This window comes from Bos javanicus, chromosome 5 (assembly GCF_032452875.1).
Source record: "Bos javanicus breed banteng chromosome 5, ARS-OSU_banteng_1.0, whole genome shotgun sequence".
Lineage (NCBI taxonomy): Eukaryota > Metazoa > Chordata > Mammalia > Artiodactyla > Bovidae > Bos > Bos javanicus.
This window is the reverse complement of record NC_083872.1, coordinates 46,753,605-46,780,870: the sequence shown is the minus strand read 5'-3', so window position 1 is coordinate 46,780,870 and position 27,266 is coordinate 46,753,605.

The window sequence follows — 27,266 nt, the reverse complement described above, 5'->3', positions numbered from 1 at the left end:
CTGATGAGATTTTGCTTTGGTGTATGTATTTTTTTTTTTTATTCCATGTGTTGGGGTTATATTGAACTCAATAGTTATACACAGGAAACTGCTGAACTTTCCCCACTGTGACCACCTTGAAAACATACACTGCTCAATCTCCTTTCCCTGTCCCCTTCTGTAGTTTAGTCAAGAAGACAAAATAAGTCTTCTTTTGACAAGTATTACTTCAAGTGTTAAAAGACCCAATAGACTCTAACTCAAAATTTTGATCTCAGATCCAATTCGAAATTTCTCCTGTTTCTCAAAGCCTAAGCCTGACCCTTGGCCAGGGGTCCCAAAGCTGGGGAAGGAGAGTCTGATCTTAGGGTCTGTTTGCTCATTATTCCTTCTGACTCACTCCCCCTTCTCAATTTGCATTACTACTCTTGGTTTCTCCAGGGCTGGGGAGTAGGAGTAAAGGAGCAAGAGGGCAAAGAGTCTTCTCATGTACTTTGACCTCTGTGATTCTCCCTTGCCTGGCATTGCCAAGGTGTTGGGCACTTCATTACTTTGTTTTATCAGGGGCACTTGTGGGTCATCCACTCTGGGACTTTTGTGCTGGACTGGTTCCCGTATGGGTGATATACATTCTCCGACTGATCTCTTGTGACGCACTTTCCTCTTTCCACCCCAACTCCTGTCACAGCGGTTGCATCTCCAGCCTGGTACTGCTAGAGTCCTCTTGCTCTGGCAGGCCACTCTAGAGATGGAGTGGAGCCTTTTAAGATATTTTAGTATACATTCCATAGTGTCCACTAGACCCATGAGGACTCATCCATTCATGGTTCACCATCCTGAGAACAGGCGGGTCGCCCCCTCTGCTATCTCTGTCTTTGCCTGCCTTCTGGGGCAGCTTCTGGCAGGCTCCTGCCTTCAGAAATGATCTGTGCATGTGGCAGGCTGTGGTCTCTGTTAGCTATGTCCTCAAGCCTTCATGGACCCATGTAAGGCTCTCCCAAAGTGAAAGGAGAAGAGCCAAGTGACCTCTATTCTTAGGAATTCCCTTGCACAAACTCTATTAGGGAATTCCAAGTCTCAAGTCCCAGATCAAGAAGTAGGCTGTTATCAGAACCCCAAAGCACCCCTCATCTTCCTTTCTAGTCACCCTAGACTTCTAGCAGCATGGATTAGTCTATTTTTCCATAGTCTGGAGGTAAAAGATAGGTTTGGCTACCTTGTAGTGAGTTTTGTTATCAAGTAGGTCTCTGGAGGATTGAGGAGGGCAATGCTTATTACTTATTGTTTTCACCTTAGGGGCTTCAGCCAAAATGCAGACAGTAGGAAAAGTTCCATTTGTAACTAAAGGAAATCTGTAAATTGGAAGTTCATAAGGAGTTAGCTTTCTGTGCAGACTCCACTTCCTCATGAGTCGTTCAGAAATATTCCCAGATTGTATGACCTCTAGAAATTTGTCTTTGTTCTCAGAAACTGTCTGCAAACGTGTACATGTCTTCATAAACAATTACTTGCTGCTGCTGCTACTGCTGCTAAGTCGCTTCAGTTGTGTCTACTCTGTGCGACCCCAGAGACGGCAGCCCACCAGGATCCCCCAGCCCTGGGATTCTCCAGGCAAGAACACTGGAGTGGGTTGTCATTGCCTTCTCCAATGCATGAAAGTGAAAAGTGAAAGTGAAGTCACTCAGTCGTGTCCGACTCCTAGCGACCTCATGGACTGCAGCCTACCAGGCTCCTCCGTCCATGGGATTTTCCAGGCAAGAGTACTGGAGTGGGGTGCCATTGCCTTCTCTGAATTACTTGCTAGATAAACAGAAAAAGTAACAGACTTGTCGAGTCTGGTGGGAAACCATATAGAGCTATAACTAAAATTTACTGAGCACTTCTTTGCTAAGCTTTTTCTGTGTGTGTTTAACTCTTCAAAATCCCTGGAAAGGCTCATTATTATTATCACCGTAACACAGATAAGGAGGTCTGAGGTCCAGATAGTGTAAGATATGTAATGAGGATCACATAAGTGAGAAAACTGGAGCCATGTGCAAGCTCGAGTCACCCAGCTCCAGAGCTTGTAATCACTCTTCTATTCCAGGGACCAGAGTTCCCTGAGGAATCAGGGGTTCCCTATTGCTAGTTTCTAGATAAAGCTCCACTGAGTTTCCTTAGGTGGAATGACTCAGACTTAGGGAAAGGAACCATGGAAAAGGTGATGACTTCTGGGTCAAGACCAGATCTTTTGCATAATAAACTAGATTTAAAGCTAGATGTCACTGCTGTGTGGCGTAGGGAGAATAAGGCATTTGGAGACATGACAGTTTCTTTGGGAATAGGCTTGTGTCCATGATGGAAACCCCCTGAGAAGAGTCTGTCATTTTGGATATTTCTGTCTTATGCCACGGGAAAACTCATAAACAGTATAAGGATTTAAGTTTTGTAAAGCAGAATGTGTTGTTGGTTTCTTAAATTACTCCAGTTGTTCAAATAATACCAATACCCCTCTACTCCTCTGTGGTGACACAATGAATGTTTCAGGCACTTGATTAAAGTGTGCTCAGCCCATCAACCTCTTTTCTGAGCTCACCAGAAGGGAGAGGTACCCACTGAAGGGGTTGCCTAGGAGTTCCTGATGGTGATCAGTAGGGGAGGGGCCAGGGCAATGGCAGAGTAGGAAGGAAAACATGATGCTCAGCAAGTTCTAGGAGAAGAAAGGATGTAAAATCAATCTCTCCTTCTAATATTTTCTTAGGGAATCTGACCTGTGTGAGAGGGAAGGGAAGGAAGGAGGATGCTTGGGTTAGATCTTTCTTTACTAAAGATCAAGAAGATTGTGGCTTGGTTGCATGATTTCAAAAAGATAGCAAGTCAGAGTGAATCTTGTGTAGCCCATCAAATGGGATTCGGCAGAAAGAGGACTGAGAGGCTGCTGGATGACCAGTGCAGGAGGAAGCCAGACAACAGCCTGTTTGGGATCCTGGCTGAAGTGTCTAGGTGTGGAGCAGATGGTGTTTAACATGAAAGTCAGCAGTATCCACCTCAAGGAAAAGGTGGAGTCTAGGCTAAAGTGGGGTGATCTGGCCACGAAGATAAGAGCATGTGTTAGGCACAGCAACTTAGAGAAATATTCTAGAGCAGGTACCAATACTGCCGACTTCTTCTGCAGTAAGTGTCATTGGAGGACAAGAAAAATGGCAAAAGAACAACATTTACCAGTTAGGGTTAGGGTTCACTTTGCAAACAGACACTGGATACCTCATGTGTCTGGCCTTGCACTAAGCCCTGGAGATGCCAAGATTTTAGAAAGACATGATCTCTGCTTACAAAGAGCTCACAGTCCAGGGGGATAATCTGGCAAATCAATATGATGGCTTGTTGTAAGTTCTCTGATGGGATACGCACAAGCCCTTTGGGCTCACAGGAGGACAGAGAATCTAGACGTTAACTGGGGGAGATGGTGATAAAGACGACTTCCTGGAGGAATGACATTGATGGGGATGCCCTATTGATAGGGAAGCATTCAGCACGTATGTATAGGATGAATTGCTGTTAGCCTGGAAAACGGGGAGGGGATGGGGGATTTTTTAAGGCAGATTGTTTTAGGTTCTTACTCAATTTGAGTAACAGCCAGAGGAAGGAGGAGCCCTGAGGAGACCGGTATGACTAGAGAGGACTGTGGCAGCAGGAAGTGGCTAGAACTGACGCAGGAGTCGGGAACAGATCATGATGGGGTTATAAGCAGCCTATGGGGTAGATGGTGCTGTCAGCACTTTACAGAGGAGACCAGTGAGCTCAGGGCTTCAGAGACTTTCCCCAGATCACACAGAGAATGTGGCAGACCTGGTAGTGGATCTAATAGCTACCTCACCCCAAATGGGGAGCTCTTTTCCTATTTTTCCTTTGCATCTTTATTTTGATAAAAGTTTAAGTTATTAAAATTTGTACCCAAATAACACGCTTATCTCCAATAGACCGCTCTGCTCGACGTTAGCCCAGAAGTCATTGCATCCTCTCATGACTGAAGAAACTGTATTAAAACAGATTCTACCCTGATCCTGATGGAGGCAGCAGATCACCAAGAAGTCAGCTCTGTGTAAACTGGCCTGGAGCATCAGCTTGGGAGGGCCAGGCTTCATTTGTATTCCAAGGGAGAGAGTCCAGGGAGGAAAATGCACAGCAGTTTCTTTCATAAAATGTTTAAAGGACTAGTTTGTTCATGACCTTGGTTGATTAGGGTCAGGAACTTGACATCCTAATGCTGAATGTATCAGAAAAATCTGTGTTTGCTCACTGCCCCTGCTCCGAACAGGCTTCTAACTTCTAGCTCTAACTTCCTGCGTAGCCCTCAGGAAATGCAAGTTGGTCTGAGGGTTTTTTTGTTTGTTTTTTTCTCTTTCCCTTTCCAGTTTGGGGAAAATCCAGCATAATTGTGGTATTTACCCACTGATAAGTGAAAAATCAACATCATTGCAAACAGTGAGTGTTGGCCTAACTCCTAAGAACTCATAGTACTTCACCTGGGTGGCTGCCTCCTTGGCCAAATGTCTGATGACAGTCTTTCCATGTTGTTACATGGCTTTCGGCTTCAGTCCCTTTTATGTCTTCCTCCCCAGGACTCTGCTGATCCTGGCTTGTCTTGGACAAAGTTGAGAAATAGGCAAAGAATGCCTTTTGGGCTCTGAACCTTCTTTTTCTTCTTCTTCCTATGGGATTCATGCTCAGTGGTTCAGGTGCCCAGTATTACATCATTTATCTCTCCTCTTCCATCAGGATGATGACCAAGAAAGTCATCTCAAATGTAATTGTTGGAAGAGACTAACTTCAATGATAACAGCTTACACATAGGTGGGGCACACTCTGCAAACAGCTTGTTCTCAACGTTTTGTGTACATTGACTCAATGAGTTATCCCAATAATTTTGTACATTGGCTCAAAATAATTCTGTGCACTAGAGAAAGTCATTAGCTCTCTCAGTCACAGAGCATTTAGTTTACTGACCCAAGGTCATAGTGTTAGAACTTGGTAGAGATATTTGAACCCAGGAGGTCTGACTTTGTCCATGGGCTCAGGCAATTCATTAGGAGAACAATAACAATTCACTGATGGGGACGTGCATTACTTCATTTAATGCTCCTACATAGTTTTGATATATGGTTTTATAACTCTGTTTTACAAACAGAAAAATGAAAGAGGAATTGCTGAGATTTCGTAACTAGTAAGTGGTGGAGAAGAATGTGGAGCCATGGTCTGAGTGGGGTGCCACTGCCTTCTTCGACTATCTACCATAGCATTCCTGAATTCACGTCCTCAATCATGGAGTGTCAGGCTCTGCAGATTTTGGGCTTTAAATAGTATCAGAATATTAAGTTAGATTATTGTAGCTATCCTTGTAGTTGAGACAATAGGTAAAAAGGAGACAGGAGAAACATTTTATCTGGGAGTGGGGAAAGTGGGCGCTGAGACTTTCCTGGATGTCAAAGTTACAGTTTGTAGGCTGGTGACCATTTGGCCATCCTAGCATGCTGGCCTCATTCAGAAGCTTTTTCTCTTCAGTTCTAACCCACTGTATCTGACTGTCTGCACCCCAACAGTGCACAGCCTCCCCAAAGTGGCTATGACTGAAACTAAACTCCCCTTTTTTATTTTCCAATGGGTTTAACAGCATCACCTAAATGGGAATGCCCTTTCTCATTCACCTCCTACATTTAATCAGCCCCTGCGTTCCACAGACCCTGCCTTTTACAGACATTTCTGGTCTATTCTCTTATACCTCCTCACTCGTCCTGTCTTTGTTCATCATCCTCACCTAAATGATCATAGGAGTGAGTTTCCCCCTCACTCCTGGTGTCTCTCTTCAACAGTCATCCGTTACTGCTTCCCGGAGTAATTGCTCTCACATGGAAACTGATCATGTCACTTCCTGCTCAAAATCTGTCAGCGATGGGCCCCAAACACTTACGTAGCGTTTCCTCAAACTTCAGACTACGTTCTTCAGTAATGCACTCTTGGAGCTAATGGGGTTTCTCGGACATTTAAAAATAATCCTTTATTTAAAAAAACAAAGAATTCTCCTTGTGATGAAAATTCTTAAAATGGTTTTATCCCAATATTGACAATGTGACCTTGGGTCATTTGGTTAATAGTGCCACCAGAAGGAAAAAATACTTAATTGCGCTTTAAGGGACATGACTGGGAAGATTAGTAACATATTTTGTTAATAGGCCTTGTATTGGCTTTCCCTTTGTAAATTTGTTTTTGTTTTATTATTGCATAAAGGTTATAGACACTGAGAAGTTATAGCTAGTTTATAGAGTTAAAGATAAATCTATAGATTTATAGATTTAAATAATGTTGTAATTAAAATAAGTTGTCAGGACTTTCCTGATGGTCCAGTGGCTAGGATTCCGTGCTCCCTGTGTGGGGGTCATGATCTCTGGTTGGGGAACTGGATCCCATGCGCTGCAACTAAGAACTTGCATGCAACTAAGGTCTGACATAATCAAATAAATAAATATAAAAAAATGAGTTGGCAATACTAATAATATTTAATCATTCTTTCCTTTAATGTCGGTCCATACAGTTTTGCATACCTAAGTTCAAAAACACTGACCTGTGGGGTCAAGTGCAAACTCCTTAGGGCTGTATGAGTCTTGTCTCTGTCCCCTTCCAGCCTCCTTCCTGCATCTCCCCACATGCCTTCTCCTCACTTGACTAGAGCTCCCTGACAGTAGGAACAATTTCTTATTCCTATTTGTACCTACATGTCTGACTGTGAGTGAAGGAAGGAAGCAATGAACATGTGATAGAGGCACAGACCTAGTGGCCAACTCCTAACATTACTTTAAATAGTAACATTCCTTGCTTGACTTCAGGCTGGGACACCATGCTATCTCTCCTATTGGTTCAGCCACACTTTTATTTTATGTGTTGAATGACTAAGTCATTTACAGAGGAAGAAAAGGTTCAAAACTTACACCCATAGGGGAAGGTCAGATGCAGCCTGTATCCTGAGGGAAGGAGTCATCTCCCCACAGTGTTTTCAACTTGGAAATTCCCAGAGGATCAAAGAGAGATGTCCGCTTTGCTCCTTGTCTCACAGTATGTCAGCTGCTCCCCTCCCACCTTTTCTTAGCTCCTAAAAAAGGGAGGATTCCTTTAAACAGACTTTTATGTCTACTTTATTTTTAGTCCAGAAAGCATTTGCTTTTAGTGTTTATGTATGGGAATGTGAATTCAGGTCAGCTGATGATCAGGCTAGACACTCGAACATGCCTGCAGCTGCACTGGGGCATAGTAACCAGCCAACAGAGCTGGACAGTAGATGATGAGCTCCTATCAGTTCCAAAATCTTATTTTGAGTGGCAATCAACTCTAATGGGTTTTGTGGACACACCAATCTCATAAGGAGGATTTGGGTATATGACCTGGATAACCATGATGGTGTGATCACTCACCTAGAGCCAGACATCCTGGAGTTCGAAGTCAAGTGGGAGCACCACTCTGAACAGAGATAGTGGAAGTTATGGAATTCCAGCTGAAATACTTCAAATCCTAAAAGATAATGCTGTTAAAGTGCCGCACTCAATATATCAGCAAATTTGGAAAACTCAGCAGTGGCCACAGGACTGGAGAAAGTCAGTTTTCACTTCAACCCCAAGAAGGGCAATGCCAAAGAATGTTCAAACTACTGCACAATGGCACTCATCTCACATGCTAGCAAAGTAATGCTCAAAATTCTCCAAGTCAGGCTTCAACAGTACGTGAACCGGGAACTTCCAGATGTTCAAGCTGGATTTAGAAAAGGGAGAAGAACCAGAGATCAAATTTCCAACATCAGTTGGATCATAGAAAAAGCAAGAGAATTCCAGAAAAATATTTACTTCTGCTTCATTGACTACACTAAATCCTTTGACTCTGTGGATTACAAAACTGTGGGAAATTCTTGAAGAAATGGAAATACCAAACCATGTTACCTGCCTTCTGAGAAATCTGTATGCAGGTCAAGAAGCAACAGAATTGAACATGGAACGGACTAGTTCCAAATTGGGAAAGGAGTTCGTCAAGGCTGTATATTGTCATCCTGCTTATTTAACTTATATGCAGAGTACATCATGTGAAATGTTGGGCTGGATGAAGCAAAAGTTGGAATCAAGATTGCTGGGAGAAATATCAATAACCTCACATAAGGAGATGACAGTACCCTTATGGCAGAAAGTGAAGAGGAACTGAAGAGCCTCTTGATGAAAGTGAAAAAGGAGAGTGAAAAAGCTGGCTTAAAAGTCAACATTCTAAAAACTAAGGTCATGGCATTTGGTCCCATCACTTCATAGCAAATAGATGGGGAAACAATGGAAACAGTGAGAGACTTTAATTTCTTGGGCTCCAAAATCACTGTAAATGGTGACTGCAGCCATGAAATTAAAAGACACTTGCTACTTGTAAGAAAAGCTATGACAACCTAGACAGCATATTAAAAAGCAGAGACAGAGGGGAGGAGCTAAGATGGTGGAGGAGTAGGACGGGGAGAACACTTTCTCCCCCACAAATTCATCAAAAGAACATTTAAACGCCGAGTAAATTCCACAAAACAACTTCTGAATGCCGGCAGAGGACATCAGACACCCAGAAAAGCAACCCAAGTCTTCGAAAGGAGGTAGGAAAAAATATAAAAGACAAAAAAAAGAGACAAAAGAGGGAGGGACGGAATTCTGTCCTGGGAAGGGAGTCTTAAAAAGAGAGACGTTTCCAAACACCAGGAAACCTTCTCACTGCCGAATCTGTGCCGAGCCTTGGAAGCGCAGAGGGCAACATAACAGGGAGGAAAAATAAACAAACAATTAAAACCCGCAGATTGTGAGCCCTACAGTAACTCCCCCAGCGGAGAAGCAGCGCAGAGGCCTGCACAGGCCACTAGCAAGCAGGGGTTGGGCAGGGAGGCGCGGCGCAGGCTGCATCGCTTATAGTAAAGATCTGGCCTGAATACCCTGAGTGCTATCTGAGCGAAATAATTTGGGCTAGCAAACCAGACTGTGGGATATCTACCATACCAAAAGCCAGCCCTAACCTAAGACACCGCCAGGCCCGCTCACGGAACAAAGGACTGAACAGAGATAGCCGGCTGCAGACCATCCCCCTCCGGTGACAGGCAGCCAGAGCTGGAAGGGGGCAATCGCAGCCCCAGAGAGACATTATCTAAAACTGCAAGCAGGCTTCTTTGCTAACTAAAACTTATTGGGGGTCTGGACGGTCAACATCTGCCTGAGAAGGTGTGCCAGTTGTACACCTAGATAACTGATCGACGGGGAGGCGATAAGTCTCAGCAATCGCGCTCGCCAAACACCTCATCACCTGAGCTGCTTGGACCTGGGAAGGGCACAAAACGCAGGCCCAACCGAGTCTGGGCCTCTGAGGACTACCCAAGTGCCTGAACCTGAGCGGCTTGGACCTGGGAGGTGCAGGCAGCCCAGGGCTGGCCACGGATGGTTCCCGGCAGAGCAACCTAGAACCTGAGCAGTGTAGGCAGGGAGGCTACATGCACCTTGAGCGGGGGCAGACCCAGTGTGGCTGAGGCACTGTGAGCACACGCCGTGTTATTTGTTTGCAGCATCCCTCCCTCCCTCCCCACAGCATGACTGAACAAGTGAGCCTAAAAAGAAAAAAAAAAGTGTCCTCCACCGTCCCCTTTGTGTCAGGGTGGAAACCAGACACTGAAGAGACCAGCAAACAGAAGAAGCTATAACAGAGGGAACTGCCTTGGAAGCTACAGGCAATAGATTAAAACCCTGTGGTTAGTACCAACTACATAGGAAGGGGCCTATAGATCTCGAGAAATTAAGTCAGACCGAGGAACTAGCCGAAAATGAACTGAACCCACGATACTCACAACAAAACCAGAGAAAGTCCTAGATACATTTTTACTATTTTTACGATCATTCTTTCTTTTTTTAAAAAATTTTTTAAAAAAATTTTTAAGTCCTCTATTATTCCTTTAATTTTGACTTTCATAACCTATTACTTTGCAAAAAAAAAGACCATTTTCTAAAAAAGCAAACTTCATATATATATTTTTTATAATTTTTTTTGACCTTGTTTTTTTTTTTTCTTCTTCTTTTCTGTAACATTGTATTTTTGAAATTCCAAACTCTACTCTAGATTTTTAATTTTAGCTTTTTGGTATTTGTTATCAATTTTGTACCTATAGTTTTTTTTATATTTCTGTGACTTTTTTTTCTCTCTGTTTCTTTCTCTTCTTCTTTTATATAACATTGCATATCTGAAATTCCAAACTCTACTCTAGATTTTTAATTTTTGCTTTTATGTATTTGTTACCAATTTTGTACCTTTAAGAACCCAATCTTCAGGACCCATTTTTCACTAGGGAGCGAGATTACTGGCTTGACTGCTCTCTCTCCCTTTGAACTCTCCTTTTTCTCCACCAGGTCGCCTGTGTCTCATCCCTAACCCCTCTCTACTCTACCCAACTCTGTGAATTTCTGTGTGTTCCAGACTGTAGAGAACACTTAGGGAACTGATTACTTGCTGGATCTGTCTCCTTCCTTTTCATTTCCCCCTTTTATCCTCCTGGCCACCTCTGTCTCCTTCCTCCTCCTTCTCTTCTCTGTATAACTCCGTGAACATCTCTGAGCCGCCAGTTGTGGAGTGCACATAAGGAAGTGATTACTGGCTAGCCCACTCTCTCCTCTATTGATTCTACCTCATCTCATTCAGCTCACCTCTAACTCCCTCCTCCCTCTTCTCTTCTTCATGTAACGCTGTGAACCTCTCTGGGTGACTCTCACGGTAGAGAAACTTTTCATCTTTAATGTAGATGTTTTAACAATGGTGCTGTATAGAAGGAGAAGTTTTGAAACTACTGTAAAAATAAGACCGATAACTGGAAGCAGGAGGCTTAAGTCCAAACCCTGACTACAAGGAACTCCTGACTCCAAGGAACATTAATTGACAGGAGCTCATCAAACACCTCCATACCTACACTGAAACCAAGCACCACACAAGGGCCAACAAGTTCCAGGGCAAGACATACCAAGCAAATTCTCCAGCAACACAGGAACACAGCCCTGAGCTCCAAGACACAGGCTGCCCAAAGTCACCCCAAAACCATAGATATCTCATAACTCATTACTGGACACTTCATTGCACTCTAGAGAAAATACAGCTCCACTCACCAGAACACCGACACAAGCTTCCCTAACCAAGAAACCTTGACAAGCCACCTGTACAAACCCACACACAGTGAGGAAACGCCACAATAAAGAGAACTCCACAAACTGCCAGAATACAGAGAGGACACCTCAAACTCAGCAATTTAAACAAGATGAAGAGACAGAGGAATACCCAGCAGATAAAGGAACAGGATAAATGCCCACCAAACCAAACAAAAGAGGAAGAGATAGGGAATCTACCTGATAAAGAATTCCGAATAATGATAGTGAAATTGATCCAAAATCTTGAAATAAAAATGGAATCACAGATAAATAGCCTGGAGACAAGGATTGAGAAGATGCAAGAAAGGTTTAACAAGGACCTAGAAGAAATACAAAAGAGTCAATATTTAATGAATAATGCAATAAATGAAATCAAAAACACTCTGGAGGCAACAAATAGTAGAATAACAGAGGCAGAAGATAGGATTAGTGAATTAGAAGATAGAATGGTAGAAATAAATGAATCAGAGAGGATAAAAGAAAAACGAATTAAAAGAAATGAGGACAATCTCAGAGACCTCCAGGACAATGTTAAACACTACAACATTCGAATCATAGGGGTCCCAGAAGAAGAAGACAAAAAGAAAGACCATGAGAAAATACTTGAGGAGATAATAGTTGAAAACTTCCCTAAAATGGGGAAGGAAATAATCACCCAAGTCCAAGAAACCCAGAGAGTTCCAAACAGGATAAACACAAGGCGAAACACCCCAAGACACATATTAATCAAATTAACAAAGATCAAACACAAAGAACAAATATTAAAAGCAGCAAGGGAAAAACAACAAATAACACACGAGGGAATTCCCATAAGGATAACAGCTGATCTTTCAATAGAAACTCTTCAAGCCAGGAGGGAATGGCAAGACATACTTAAAGTGATGAAAGAAAATAACCTACAGCCCAGATTATTGTACCCAGCAAGGATCTCATTCAAATATGAAGGAGAAATCAAAAGCTTCTCAGACAAGCAAAAGCTGAGAGAATTCAGCACCACCAAACCAGCTCTCCAACAAATACTAAAGGATAGTCTCTAGACAGGAAACACAAAAACGGTGTATAAATTCGAACCCCAAACAATAAAGTAAATGGCAACGGGATCATACTTATCAGTAATTACCTTAAACGTAAATGGGTTGAATACCCCAACCAAAAGACAAAGACTGGCTGAATGGATACAAAAACAAGACCCCTACATATGTTGTCTACAAGAGACCCACCTCAAAACAGGGGACACATACAGACTGAAAGTGAAAGGCTGGAAAAAGATTTTCCATGCAAATAGGGACCAAAAGAAAGCAGGAGTAGCAATACTCATATCAGATAAAATAGACTTTAAAACAAAGGCTGTGAAAAGAGACAGAGATGGTCACTACATAATGATCAAAGGATCAACCCAAGAAGAAGATATAACAATTATAAATATATATGTACCCAACATGGGAGAACCGCAATATGTAAGACAAATGCTAACAAGTATGAAAGGAGAAATTAACAATAACACAATAATAGTGGGAGACTTTAATACCCCACTCATACCTATGGATAGATCAACTAAACAGAAAACTAACAAGGAAACATAAACTTTAAACAATATAATAGACCAGTTAGACCTAATTGATATCTATAGGACATTTCATCCCAAAACAATGAATTTCACCTTTTTCTCAAGCACACATGGAACCTTCTCCAGGATAGATCACGTCCTGGGCCATAAATCTAGCCTTGGTAAATTCAAAAAAATAGAAATCATTTCAAGCATCTTTTCTGACCACAATGCAGTAAGATTAGATCTCAATTACAGGAGAAAAACTATTAAAAATTCTTACATATGGAGGCTGAACAACATGCTGCTGAATAACCAACAAATCACAGAAGAAATCAAAAAAGAAATCAAAATTTGCATAGAAATGAGTGAACATGAAAACACAACAACCCAAAACCTCTGGGACACTGTAAAAGCAGTCCTAAGGGGAAAGTTCATAGCAATACAGGCATACCTCAAGAAACAAGAAAAAAGTCAAATAAATAACCTAACTCTACACCTAAAGCAACGAGAAAAGGAAGAAATGAAGAACCCCAGGGTTAGTAGAAGGAAAGAAATCTTAAAAATTAGGGCAGAAATAAATGCAAAAGAAACAAAAGAGACCATAGCAAAAATCAACCAAGCCAAAGGCTGGTTCTTTGAAAGGATAAATAAAATTGACAAATTAGCCAGACTCATCAAGAAACAAAGGGAGAAAAATCAAATCAATAAAATTAGAAATGAAAATGGAGAGATCACAACAAACAACACAGAAATACAAAGGATCATAAGAGCCTACTATCAACAATCATATGCCAATAAAATGGACAACGTGGAAGAAATGGACAAATTCTTAGAAAAGTACAACTTTCCAAAACTGGACCAAGAAGAAATAGAAAATCTTAACAGACCCATCACAAGCATGGAAATTGAAACTGCAATAAAAAATCTTCCAGCAAACAAAATCCCAGGTCCAGATGGCTTCACAGCTGAATTCTACCAAAAATTTAGAGAAGAACTAACACCTATCCTACTCAAACTCTTCCAGAAAATTGCAGAGGAAGGTAAACTTCCAAACTCATTCTATGAGGCCACCATCACCCTAATACCAAAACCTGACAAAGATCCCACAAAAAAAGAAAACTACAGGCCAATATCACTGATGAACATAGATGCAAAAATCCTTAACAAAATTCTAGCAATCAGAATCCAACAACACATTAAAATGATCATACACCATGACCAAGTGGGCTTTATCCCAGGGATGCAAGGATTCTTCAGTATCTGCAAATCAATCAATGTAATACACCACATTAACAAACTGGAAAATAAAAACCATATGATTATCTCAATAGATGCAGAGAAAGCCTTTGACAAAATTCAACATCCATTTATGATAAACTCTCCAGAAAGCAGGAATAGAAGGAACATACCTCAACATAATAAAAGCTATATATGACAAACCCACAGCAAACATTATCCTCAATGGTGAAAAATTGAAAGCATTCCCTCTAAAGTCAGGAACAAGACAAGGGTGCCCACTTTCACCATTACTATTCAACATAGTATTGGAAGTTTTGGCCACAGCAATCAGAGCAGAAAAAGAAATAAAAGGAATCCAAATTTGAAAAGAAGAAGTAAAACTCTCACTATTTGCAGATGACATGATCCTCTACATAGAAAACCCTAAAGACTCCACCAGAAAATTACTAGAACTAATCAATGATTATAGTAAAGTTGCAGGATATAAAATCAACACACAGAAATCCCTTGCATTCCTATACACTAATAATGAGAAAACAGAAAGAGAAATTAAGGAAACAATTCCATTCACCACTGCAATGGAAAGAATAAAATACTTAGGAATATATCTACCTAGAGAAACTAAAGACCTATACATAGGTCTCTAGTAACTATAAAACTATAAAACACTGGTGAAAGAAATCAAAGAGGACACTAATAGATGGAGAAATATACCATGTTCATGGATCGGAAGAATCAATATAGTGAAAATGAGTATACTACCCAAAGCAATTTATAGATTCAATGCAATCCCTATCAAGCTACCAATGGTATTCTTCACAGAGCTAGAACAAATAATTTCACAATTTGTATGGAAGTACAAAAAACCTCGAATAACCAAAGCTATCTTGAGAAAGAAGAATGGAACTGGAGGAATCAACCTACCTGACTTCAGGCTGTATTACAAAGCCACAGTTATCAAGACAGTATGGTACTGGCACAAAGACAGAAATATAGATCAATGGAACAAAATAGAAAGCCCAGAGATAAATCCACGCACATATGGACACCTTATCTTTGACAAAGGAGGCAAGAATATACAATGGATTAAAGACAATCTCTTTAACAAGTGGTGCTGGGAAATCTGGTCAACCACTTGTAAAAGAATGAAACTAGAACACTTTCTAACACCATACACAAAAATAAACTCAAAATGGATTAAAGATCTCAATGTAAGACCAGAAACTATAAAACTAGTCCTAGAGGAGAACATAGGCAAAACACTCTCCGACATACATCACAGCAGGATCCTCTATGACCCACCTCCCAGAATATTGGAAATAAACGCAAAAATAAACAAATGGGACCTAATTAAACTTAAAAGCTTCTGCACATCAAAGGAAACTATTAGCAAGGTGAAAAGGCAGCCTTCAGAATGGGAGAAAATAATAGCAAATGAAGCAACTGACAAACAACTAATCTCAAAAATATACAAGCAACTCCTACAGCTCAACTCCAGAAAAATAAACGACCTAATCAAAAAATGGGCCAAAGAACTAAATAGACATTTCTCCAAAGAAGACATACAGATGGCTAACAAACACATGAAAAGATGCTCAACATCACTCATTATCAGAGAAATGCAAATCAAAACCACTATGAGGTACCATTTCACACCAGTCAGAATGGCTGTGATCCAAAAGTCTACAAGCAATAAATTCTGGAGAGGGTGTGGAGAAAAGGGAACCCTCTTACACTGTTGGTGGGAATGCAAACTAGTACAGCCACTATGGAGAACAGTGTGGAGATTCCTTAAAAAACTGGAACTAGAACTGCCTTATGATCCAGCAATCCCACTGCTGGGCATACACACTGAGGAAGCCAGAAGGGAAAGAGACACATGTACTCCAATGTTCATCGCAGCACTGTTTATAATAGCCAGGACATGGCAGCAACCTAGATGTCCATCAACAGATGAATGGATAAGAAAGCTGTGGTACATATACACAATGGAGTATTACTCAGCCATTAAAAAAGAATACATTTAAATCAGTTCTAATGAGGTGGATGAAACTGGAGCCTATTATACAGAGTGAAGTAAGCCAGAAAGAAAAACACCAATACAGTATACTAACGCATACATATGGAATTTAGAAAGATGGTAACAATAACCCTGTATACGAGACAGCCAAAGAGACACTGATGTATAGAACAGTCTTTTGGACTCTGTGGGAGAGGGAGAGGGTGGGAAGATCTGGGAGAAGGACATTGAAACATGTATAATATCATGTATGAAACGAGTTGCCAGTCCAGGTTCGATGCACGATACTGGATGCTTGGGGCTGGTGCACTGGGATGACCCAGAGGGATGGTACGGGAAGGGAGGAGGGTTCAGGATGGGGAACACATGTATACCTGTGGCAGATTCATTTCAATATTTGGCAAAACCAATACAAAATTGTAAAGTTTAAAAATAAAATAAAATTAAAAAAATAAAATCTTGCTTTGCAAAAAAAAAAAAAAAGCAGAGACATTACTTTGCTGACAAAGGTCTGTCTATTCAAAGCTATGGTTTTTCCAACAGTCATGAATGGATGTGACAGTTGGACCATAAGGAAGGCTGAGTGCCAAAGATTTGATGCTTTCAAACTCTGGTGTTAAAGAAGACTCTAAGGGTCCCTTGGAGACTTGGACTTCAAGGAGATCAAAGGAGTCAATCCTAAAGGAAATCAATCCTAATATTCATTGGAAGGACTGATGCTGAAGCTGAAGCTCCAATACTTTGGCCACCTGATGCAAAGAGCTGACTCATTGGAAAATACCCTGATGCTCGGAAAGAACAGGAGGAGAAGGGGACAACAGAGGATGAGACGATTGGGTGGCATCACCGACTCGATGGACATGAGTTTGAACAAGCTCCGGGAGATGGTGAAATGCACGGAAGTCTGGTGTGCTGCAGTCAATGGGGTCGCAAAGAGTTGGACATGACTGAGCAACTGAACTGAACTGCAGCCCACCTCATCTCCTCAAAGAGAAGAACTTTCTTTCTTTTATCCTTCTTTCTCTCTTTCTTCCCACCATTCAAAATAATTGCCTCATGTGCCAGGCACCATGCAAACCCTGCCAACTTTTGATCCTGATCAGATACAATGAAATTATCAAATAGATTCTTCCTGTATGTGCAAAAATCTTTACAGAGAGACAATTGGGTTGTGATGTAAGAAAGTGTCAACCTTGGTTCTCTTGCTAGAAACTTGTCTTTTAATGCTGCCTTTTAAAAAAGTTTTAAAAAATATCAACCAAATAGTGAATATTTAGAAAAAATGGTGTGCACAGACACCATAGTAATATGTATACAATTAGCAACTATTTTATGAAAATCTTATCATGAATGACTGACATCTTCCAACAGATAAAACTAGACAAAGCTACCAAGAAAATTTGAAGTTTTATTTTAAATATCATTTAGTCATATAGATAACTGGAAGTTTTTAAAAAATAAATGTGACAAACATATGGATTTGTAAAGTATAAATTGACCTACAAATCTATATATTTTCATAATATTTTTCATTAAAGAAATATTTGAGAGGGTGGGAAGATTTGGGAGAATGGCATTGAAACATGTGAAATGTCATGTATGAAACGAGATGCCAGTCCAGGTTCAATGCACGATGCTGGATGCTTGGGGCTGGTGCACTGGGACGACCCAGAGGGATGGTATGGGGAGGGAGGAGGGAGGAGTGTTCAGGATGGGGAACACATGTATACCTGTGGTGGAAAAAAATTTTTTTGAAGCAAAAACAAACAAACAAACAAAAAAATAATACTTTTACTCTATTTACTATTTTTACATGAATCTTGATCACCAAACTTGATACTTTGGAGAAGAGTTCACATTCTAAATTATCCCATGAATTATTTAATGTTACATAGCCTGAATTACACCAACTTTAGAATTTTTGAACATTATAAATTATTAGGCATGTTGACCAGTAAAAAAAAAAAATAGTGATCTAATAATGAATAAATGATTTGTTTCTAAAGACCTACTCTTTTCTTTATTATTATAGTTGATGTACAATATTATATTAGAAAAAAAAAAAGAAATATTTGGAGATGTGAAGACATAGGTCCTTCTAGTTTTGTAACATGAGGTGAATTATTCACTTGTTTTGACCTTATAATCTGTTTTATTTTATGATGATGGAAAAAATACCTGCTCTTTTTTGTAAATAGGAAGTGCAGTGATGAGGATTAAAACTAAAACAAAATGTTCTAGGTGAAAGAGCTTTGTCAGTAGTATAAAGTACTAAACAAATGTATGGGAGGGTTATTGTTCTTAGCTAGCCTCCCCCAACCCTTCTCATAAGAGCATGGCATACTATATAAATCAAAGTGATTATACAGATAAGGCACCGGCTTCCTACTGCTCAACAGCATGGTGTGTTTGTTCAGTTGTTTAATCATGTCCGACTCTTTGCAACACTATGGACTGTAGCCAACAAGGCTCCTCTGTCCATGGGATTTCCCAGGCAGGAATACTGGAGTGGGTTACCATTTCCTCCTCCAGGAGATCTTCCTGACCCAGGGATTGAACCCACATCTTCTGTGTCTCCTGCATTGGCAGGTGAATTCTTTACCACTGAGCCACCTGGGAAGCCCCAATATGGTAGACACCCTCAATCTTTCCACCAGACAGGTGCTTAGAGAGCACCAGGCCTGGATGCTTGGAGACAGAGGCTGGTGACCACAGTCACAGGTAGAACAGGTGTGAAGGGTGTGCACTATAAGTGGAGGGCCACCACATGGAAGGGCCAGTCATTTTTGTTTGGTATCCTGATCTGCACAGATACACAGAAAACAACCAAATACTAGCTATCTGAGGTTGCCACTGTCCCCTTCCTTAGCACCTTCTCATGGACAGCAGTTGTTCAAAAGACTCAAACAAGTTCTTAGAAATTTTCAGTTAGTTTAATTAAATCTTCTCACTGCATCCAAATGGTAAGACAAAGCCATCCTCTGCTCTGGGAGTGGTATGTAAACATCCTGCCTTAAATCACGGTGATAACTTGGTTCGTTTATTAATTCTTACTGCCTACCCAACCCCCTTCTCTCTTCAGCTTCCCAGCTGTCTTCTGCTGTGTCCACCCACAAGCAGACATGCAGAGTGGGGAGGAAATGTTAGCACTTCAGTGTGGGAATAAAGGGCTTTTCCTCTGATATAAATATCCACTTTGTTCCCTGCTTCCTTACCTTTAGAAAATGTACAGTTCCTCTTCAAAAGAAGCGACTGGCCCTATTAGTAACAGGAAGAACTTTTCTCATTGCCTTCTGGAACCTCATACTCATTCATTCATGCATAAATTCATCACATAGTGATTGAAGGCCTACTATGTGACAGGCACTGTTCTAAGTGCTTATAGTAAAGCAGTGAGCAAAAGACGTGGGGGTCCCTGTCTTTGTGGAACTTATATATAGAGTGAGAGGACATAGTCAATAAGAAAAGACAAGAGAGCTTCAGATGGTGAATGAAATAGAAAGACTGATAGAAAACAAAAAGGGAGAGGGTGTATCTGGGGAAGCCTCTCTGAGGAAGGGTGTTTGAGCTGAGACCCGAGAATGAGGATCTGCTGTGGGTGGATCTTGCACAGAGTGTTCCAATATTAAGGGAACATCAAGGCCCATCTCACTTGCTGAGAAGCCCATGTTTGCTTGGCTGTTATTGAGAGCAGCTGGGTGTCCAGATTCCCAGGCCAGTTTTCTGTTCTCTAAACCATGTTACTAGTGGGTGCTCACAGGTATAAGAATGTGGGCTATTTTTTTCTCTGCTGATTCCCTCACTTTGTAGGGCTTTCTCCGGCAAAGAGAATAACACAGACTGTGTAGCTGGTTTCAAGTCACTGCCTTTCCTCAGTCACCCCTGTTTTAAGCTAAGCCTCTAAAACCTGTGTTGTGATCTGGATCTGCAATGTTTACTGAAGCCAAAATTAGGACACAATCATCCCTGTTAATTACTAATAATAGACATTGTGACCTTTAATTGTCAGACACAGACCTCACTCTGGGAATTTATAATAGGACTGATGTAATAAGCATTTAAGAATGGAAACCTGTGTTTTGGATTGGAAGAATCAATATTATTAAAATGACCATACTACCCAAGGCAACCTACAGATCCAATGCAATCTCTATCAGATTACCAAAGGCATTTTTCACAGAACTAGGACAAAACATTTAAAATTTGTATGGATGCACAGAAGACCTCAAGTAGCCAAAACAATCTGGAGAAAGAAGAACAGAGCTGGAGGAATCATGCTCTCTGGCTTCAGACTATGCTACAAAGCTACAGTCATAAAAACAGCATAGTACTGTCACAAAAACGGACACATAGACCAATGGACCAGGACAGGAAGCACAGAAATAAACACATGCAGTTATGGTTGATTAATCTACAACAAAGGAGTTAGGAATACACATTGGAGAAAAGACAGTCTCTTCAATAACTGGCTTAATTTCCAATGTATACAAATAGTTCAATTAAAAAACAAACAAACAAACAAGCAGCACAATGAAAAATGGGCAGAAGATCTAAATAGACATTTCTCCAAAAGAGACATACAGATGGTCAATAGGCACATGAAAAGATGGTAAACATCATTAACCAGAGAAATGCAAATCAAAACTACAATGAAGTATCACCTCACACTGGTCAAAATGGCCATATCATAAAAAATTCTACAAATAATAAATACTGGAGAAGATGTAGAGAAAAGGGAACCCTCCTACACTGTTGGTGGGAATATAAATTGGTACAGTCACTAGAGAAAACAGTATGGAGTTTCCTTAAAAAACTAAAAATAGAGTTGCCATATGATCCCCCAATCCCACTCCTGGGCATATATCCAGAGAAAACCACAATTCAAAAAGATGCATGCACCCCAAAGTTCATAGAAGCACTCTTTTCAATAGCCAAGACATGGAAGCAACCTAAATATCCATTTATAGAGGAATGGGTAAAGAAGATGTGGTACATATATACAGTGTAATATTACTCAACCTTAGAAAGGAATAAAATAATGCCATTTGCAGCAATAAGGGTCAATCTAGAGATTATCATACTAAATGAAGTCAGAGAGAGACAAATACCATGTGATATCACTTACATGTGGAATTTTAAAAATGATACAAATGAAGCTATTTACAAAACAGAAATAGGCTCACAGACATAGAAAATAAACTTACGGCTACCAAAGCAGAAGGGGGAGGGATAAATTAGGAGCTTGGGATTAATAGATATACACTTACTATATATAAAATAGATAAACAACAAGGATCTACTGTATAGCACAGGGAACTATATTCAATATTTTATATTTCCCATAATGGAAGAGAATCTGAAAGAATATATATGTGTGTGTGTATATACATGAATCATTTTTCCATACACCCCAAATTAACACAACATTGTAAATCAACTTTGCTTCAATTTCAAAAAGGGGAAAGAAAGAATGAAGGAAAGGACAGTTGTGAATTTATGAATAGAGCAGGTTCCTGGTTTGGACTGATGGTGTTAATCAAGAAGAACATGGAATGGGAAAACTCCCTTTACAAATCAATAATCAGGAGAGAGAGAAGCAGATTTCAGATAGAAAAATTATCTACCAGATGTTAAGAGGTGTCACACTCAATGTCACACCTCATCAGTGCACTTTTAGAAGAGCTCCTCCTAAAGGAAATTTTTGATGTCATGGTTCCTGTTGGGCTGCACCCCACGGGCCTGAAAGACTTGCAGTTGCCAGACCAAAGAAAGACTCTGGAGATAGCGACTAAGACACCAGTGGTTCATTGGACGGGGGTATCTTATGCATCTGAAGCAAAAGGGTCCTCGAATGACACCCTGCCAGGTAGGACAAGCAGGAAAAGGCAGTCATCTTGGGTACTCTGGGGAGAGGGATGCTACCATTTAGAGGGGGAATTGATGTCTGGATGGCTCATCAGTTACCAGAGAAACCAGCAATGCATAGCCTCACAGGTTAATGACCATCGCTAGGGCAGATGTTTCCCTTTATTAAGCAAGCAGGTGGAACCATTCAAGCCTAGGGATTAGAACAATCACTAGTCAGGGCAGGGGCAAGCACACTGCTATGAGTAGGTGTAAGTGAAACACCTTACACCTGACAGAATGTAAGGTGGCTGACTGAGCAGAGGAGGAACAGAGAGCAAAAAATAGCCGTCTTTGGTGTCCTGACCATTCAGCCCCTCTCCATCCTTTTCCTGTTTACACACCCATTTAGCCCTGGGAGTATTTGAAGTATATGACAATCACTTTCCCCACAAAATTAAAGGGTATAAGAAACTGCAATTCATAGCAAACAAAATGGGTGCTACAAATACACTAGATTTCTAGGCTGACTCAACTCCAGAGGCTCACTGGTCTCACTGAAAAGTAGAAACAGAAAGACAAGAGGAATGCTGCTATTTTGAAGAAGGACAGAAAAATTTATCTGCTTCTGTTGGTCTCATCTTTTAGGTGCTTCTACCAGTCCATTCTGAAGGAGATCAGCCCTGGGATTTCTTTGGAAGGAATGATGCTAAAGCTGAAACTCCAGTACTTTGGCCACCTCATGCGAAGAGTTGATTCATTGGAAAAGACCCTGATGGTGGGAGGGATTGGGGGCAGGAGGAGAAGGGGACGACAGAGGATGAGATGGCTGGATGGCATCACTGACTCGATGGACGTGAGTCTGAGTGAACTCCGGGAGTTGGTGATGGACAGGGAGGCCTGGCGTGCTGCGATTCATGGGGTCGCAAAGAGTCAGACACGACTGAGCGACTGATCTGATCTGATCTGATTGCCTTTTTGTCTGGTTTTTTTTTTTTTTTTTGAGTATAGTTGTTTTTCAATGTTGTGTTAGTTTCTACTGTACAATGAAGTGAATCAGCTATACATATACATATATCCCCAGTTTTTTGGATTTCCTTTCCATTTAGGTCACCACTGAGCGCTGAGTAGGTTTCCCTGAGCTATACAGTAGGTTCTCATTAGTTATCTATTTTATACATAGTACCAGTAGTGTATGTATGTCAATTGCAGTCTCTCCATTCATCACACCCCCCCCACCCCTTTCCAATAGCAGAACATGGAAGCAACCTAAATGTCCATCAACAGAGCAACGGATAAAGCAGATGGGGTGCCTTTTCATCTTTTTCCTGCCTCTGGAGAGCCATAGCTCACTGGTTATCACTACCCATCTGGTGGACCCTTGGTCACATCGCCAGTTAGAACATCATTCTGTCGTTTTTCCTGTCTGACAAGTCCCCCACTGCATCATTTTGGCCGACTCAAGCTTAACTCCCAGCCCACTCTGGCCACACTCACAATAAATGGCTAATGGTTTCCTGTTTCTAGGAACAGAGGGCTACTGTCTCAGGAGGATGAGGATTTAGGGTTGTTTTCCAGGAAATTGTGAGATATCCAGGTTAAGAGCTGAGGTGAAGAGTTTTGTGGGGAAAATTCTCTCTCTGAAGCTAACCAGCCTGTATGGGATTAAAACGCTCCTGAGACTTCATTAGGCCTGGGATCATCCCTGATGACACAGGATATAACTGACAATGTGAAATCAACTATTCAAATGAGGAGATTTGCATGTATTTCCAAGCCCAGGACTGGTGAACTAGCTAGAACTTTAATAATATAAGCTGTGACCATCCACACTGTTATCACACATTGACTGACTACACTGAGTAGGAAAAAGGCATTAATAAAATCTATTAGATATTTCATGGAAGGGTAAGATTTTTCCAGAAGAATATCATAGATTTCTCTGACAACTTCCATAGCTCTCTTATTCTTAGCAATTCTTACCCAGCCTGGGTTAAAGGCAATGAAACAAGAGGTCACACACTTCTTGTTTTCTGGGGACCCTTTTCCTTTCACAGAATCATTGTGTTGCTAAGTCACCCATTGGCATGAGACTGAAAATGTATTAGGTTTTCATGTGATTTTTTTCTCCACACAGACTCCAGAGGCCAACTCTCTCTCCATCTCTGACTCAGGCCACATCTGATAAGCAGGCACAATAGAGCTGCCTGAGCAGAAATTGCAGACAAGGGCCTGAGTGATCTTAGATAAGGGCCCTGGCAGGGCAGAGTTCTGGGGCCAGGTGCCTCTTCTAGAGCAGTGCTGAGGGTGTCCCGAAAGGTCCCTGGCCTCAAAGTTCTCCCACTGGTAGAGCTCAGAATCTTATATATATATATATATATATATATATATATATATATAACTATTACTGCTTTTGTGTGTGTTATTCAAATAATATACATTCCTTGTAGAACAGTAGAAAATAAATAAAAGCCAAAATGTAAAATTCAAGTAACCCATAATTCTAACCTTTGACTGTAAACATTCCTGTTGATATGTATTCTTCTGGCCTCTTCAGCATGCATGCCACATGCACTGTACGTGAGAGCATGTACGTATGTGCACACTTTTTTCTGGTGTTTTTTAAAAAATTTATTTTATTATAGTTGATTTACAATGTTGTGTTAATTTCTGCTGTACAGCAAAGTGATTCAGTTATATATATATATATATATAATATGCATATGCATAGACATATAATACGTTATTTTTCATATTTTTTTCCATGATGGTTCATCACAGGATACTGAATGTAGTTCCCCGTGTGTGGACATTTTTTAATGTCAGTCTGTAACACGTGTTGTATAATAAGTTATTTTTTTCTGCTAATTCCTTATTATAGACTCTTTTTTATTTTACATGTTCTTCTATGTCATTGTAATGGATGCATAGTAATTCATTATATAGAGAATTTATATAGAGAGGTTCAATTAAACCTCTCTATGTGGGATATTTAGAGTTTCTAATTTTTTTCCAAGTCTTTCATAAACATTTCTCAAGTGAAATCTTTGCACAGAGATTTATCTGTGTTTATCTAGGTGTTTATCTTTTGAAACATCCCTCTGGGTCCGGGCCACCTTGGATGTCTTAGTCCATTCGGGCTGCTGTAACAAGCATTACAGTCTTGGTGGCTTGTAAACAACAGAAATGTATTTCTCACAGTTCCAGAGGCCAGAAAGCCCAGATCAGGGTGGCAGCATGGTGGTTCTTGTGCAGGCCCATTTCCAGGTTGCAGAATGCCAACTTCTTGTATTCTCTCATGACAGAGAAGAGAGGGCGGTAAGCTCTCTTGAGACTCTTACAAGAACACTAATCCCATTCATGAGTGCTCTGCCCTCATGACCTCATCTAATCCTCATTATTTCCCCAAGGCTCCACCTCCTAATATCATATTGCAGGGTAGAGTTTCACCATATGAATTTTGGGGGGGGATACATTCAGCTTATAACTTTGCATAATCGATGACTAGAGACAGATTCATAGAATCATAGATTCTCTTCAAGAGGAAACTTAGTCATCCTCTGTTTGCTGTAATAATAATAAAACCTAATTCAGTTTTCCTTCTCTTTTCTATGCCCATCAATCTGTTAATGATTGAACAGCTCTGGAGATGGGTAGTCACGATGTGTATATAGTTTCTTATAACCCACAAAGTGTTTCACATACATTATTTTACTTTAACCCCAGAATAACTTAGGGAATAAAACTGATATTTTTATTATTTATTTTTTCAGATGCTATGGCTGAGCTCAGAGGTGATAAGTGACTCTGATTTATGCTGCTGGTACCTAGTGGAGTCTTGGTCTCTGAATTCAAACAGGTGTGTGGGCAGGGTGGGGTGGTGGTGCTGGTGTAAGGGGGTGAGGGGTAGAGGTTTTTTCCCTCAAGGCCCAGTCGTCTGTTCAGTGTTTTTTTGCTGAATCCAAGCCATTCTTGCATCAGCTCCACCTCTCTTGCTCTGATTCTTCACTTGTGTCTAGATAGAGTGAATCTTTGGTTCACCAGCTAGTCCTTCCTGAAGGTCTCTGAGGAGGTAATGTAAGTTTTGAACTGGGGGAAAGGAGATATGAATGGAGGCCAAGGGGTCCAGAGCAGGAAGAAATAGCCTCGTGGGGCTGTTTGGGTGTGAGGTGAAGTTTTAGGCAGCAGGAGGAGAGAAATGATAGTGAAGTGTCTCCTAAAGTACACCTGGTCCTGCAATTGTTCCTGTTGGATTGGAGCCACAGCTGTTTCTGACTCTGGGCCAGCCATGGATCACTGTGATAAGTGTACTTACTTTAATTTCACCCTATCATATTCTTATCATTAGAGGATCAAGAAAATGAGCACACAGAGATAGATCACTATGGAGAGAAATCAATCTAGATGTATTTATATTTTTCCTTTTATTTTGAATGTTTTGCTTGACTTCCCTTCATTTGAAATTGCTTCTCTGATATTGCAGAGAGATTTGCCTGATGATCTCAGGCGGAAAGTGATCACAGAAGCAGCATTCTTTAGGGCACTGAACGTTTGCTCTTAGGAGGAGCATGCTTTTCGAGGGCAAAGCCAACAGCAGCCTAGGGGCTGAGAAACGCAGAGCCCTTGGCTTGAAGGACTTGAAGACTGCTCAGCGTCTAATCTGCCTGGCAACAGGCTCTCTTGCAGAGCTTTAAACCAATGGCTATTTTCTTTCAGTTAATTTGTGTTGGAGGGTATTTTTGGAAGATTCTGAGCACAATTTTTTGCTCCTTTTAATAGCCACCAAAAATGGATCATTTCAAATCAATGTGCAGTTCAAAATACTACACTGTTTTGTTTTGTTTTGTTTAGAGAGCCAGATTAACCGTGAATTGTCTCCCAAACTGGGGTGTTGGTTAATTATTTTTATATTTTGGTGCAAAGCCTTAAAAAAAATATGATCTTGCAATTAGATTATTTTTTAAAAGCTACCTTTCCCACCTGGGTAGGAATTAAGCACAGCCCAGACCTATTGGGGCTATTTTCAGTCCTGATTAATGAATAGGCCAAGATAATTCCAAGTTCAGCTGCTTATGTTGAGGAGACATGACAGCTGGGCTCTCAGGGCATCCTCGGGTCAAAGCCGACATTGTAACAAAATGGTGCCCTCCCCAACTCTCAGCAGAGTGCAGGAGTGGCACTTTCTGTTACACTGGTATCAGCTTTGCCAGCCTGGAGTTAGTGAACAGAGGAGAAACTGCTGATTCAGGGGCCTGCAGACATGGCTGATCTCACTGCAGTGAAAATAGGTCACTAATGACACATGGCGATAAGCCAAAAAACAAGAAAAAAACAAAAATGCAGCCAGGCGCTCTGAACTGGCTGCCAGTGGCAAGATCCATTTTACTAGAACTCCAGCAAGCAAGCAATCTGCTTGAATTTG